Source organism: Arachis ipaensis, chromosome B05 (genome assembly GCF_000816755.2).
Source record: "Arachis ipaensis cultivar K30076 chromosome B05, Araip1.1, whole genome shotgun sequence".
Lineage (NCBI taxonomy): Eukaryota > Viridiplantae > Streptophyta > Magnoliopsida > Fabales > Fabaceae > Arachis > Arachis ipaensis.
In genome coordinates, this window is record NC_029789.2 from 144066537 (window position 1) to 144067721 (window position 1185).

General features: G+C 31.6%; 1 protein-coding gene across 4 annotated transcripts in view; it reads right to left on the bottom strand.

Moving 5' to 3' along the window:
- Positions 1 to 1185, bottom strand: part of LOC107644653 — a 6448-nt gene that overhangs the window by 522 nt on the left and 4741 nt on the right. Inside the window, exon 6 of one of the 4 annotated variants that reach the window (XM_021103132.1) lies at positions 25 to 374. The exons of 2 other annotated variants lie outside the window; for them this stretch is intronic. The gene's annotated coding sequence lies outside the window, so the exon portion shown is untranslated. Of the gene's footprint in view, positions 1 to 24; positions 375 to 416; positions 740 to 1185 lie in introns of those variants that run through there. One more of the 4 variants, XM_016348563.2, reaches the window with a different exon arrangement.

Sequence of the window (1185 nt, forward strand, 5' to 3'; positions counted from 1 at the left end):
TATGTTCTTCAACGTTTTTCTTTCTTTTTTGGGTAACTTATCCCACGTCTAGTGCAATGAATATTGTTTTTAAAAGTGGGAACAATTTTGCATTGCGTTAGCTCCAGTTTCATATATTAAAGCCATAAAAGGCGTTGCAACTTGCAAGCCGTATTCATGACATTATGATGAACCAATTGGAAACTCTTCACATGCTTCCTCTCAAACCAAGCTACTATCCCCACCCCAAATTTTGTATTCATTTATGTTGGATTTGGAAGTTCGCAAATCTAGTTTATTAATCTTTATTCTTCTAGAAGGTGATGATACAAAATAATTCCCTTTGTTACATTTGTTATCTTGAGACTCTGGTATATCCTTGACTCAATGTATACCTAAAATGCATTCATTCAATAATAATAGTATTAATAGAAAGATAGTTGTAACTAGCCATATTATATCAATGCAAGAATCCCCTCATACCAGACCTCAAAACATCATATTATCCATATTCAAATCCCAATGCTAATTAATAATAAATAATATTCGAGTGTATACTTGCAAATCTAATTTCATTTAACTGTCAATGTCATTATGGGAATGAGATGGCAAATAACAATTTAAATACCATATGCCACATGGTATTCATAACTTGTTTGTTCTATATCAGATATTGAGGAAAGGGAATTAATGTTGCAATGTTATTATGCACACAACTTCCTGCCTTCGGCAATAGGATATGTCTGAGCGGAACATGATCCTAAATAAATGTTGGATATCATATTCTAATCTGGCAATAGTTGAAATATAGCTCAAAAATAGCAAATTGGAAGCAAGTTATGCAAGAAGTTTCAATGTGACAATGTGAATGCTAAAAGTGATGAATATATGCAGAATATCAGCTTGGTGCTGACATTTCCATTTAACTCCAAATAACAGTTCTTTCTAACTACATGACTAATGCTCATACTAAATGAATGTAGCAACTAATGAGCATATATAATGCTAAAAGTAAAAAAGCAATTTAAGAAAAGGAAAAAAATCCTATCAATCTCTTCAATTTTTCCAGGTGAGATTTCTATGAAAAAAAAAACTACAGTTTGTTCTTTGAATGCTCTCCAAGACGTAAATGTTGACCTTTCCATTCATTGCTGCTCATATTCAAACATATACATTGCAATCCATCTTCAATTTGAGTGTAAATAA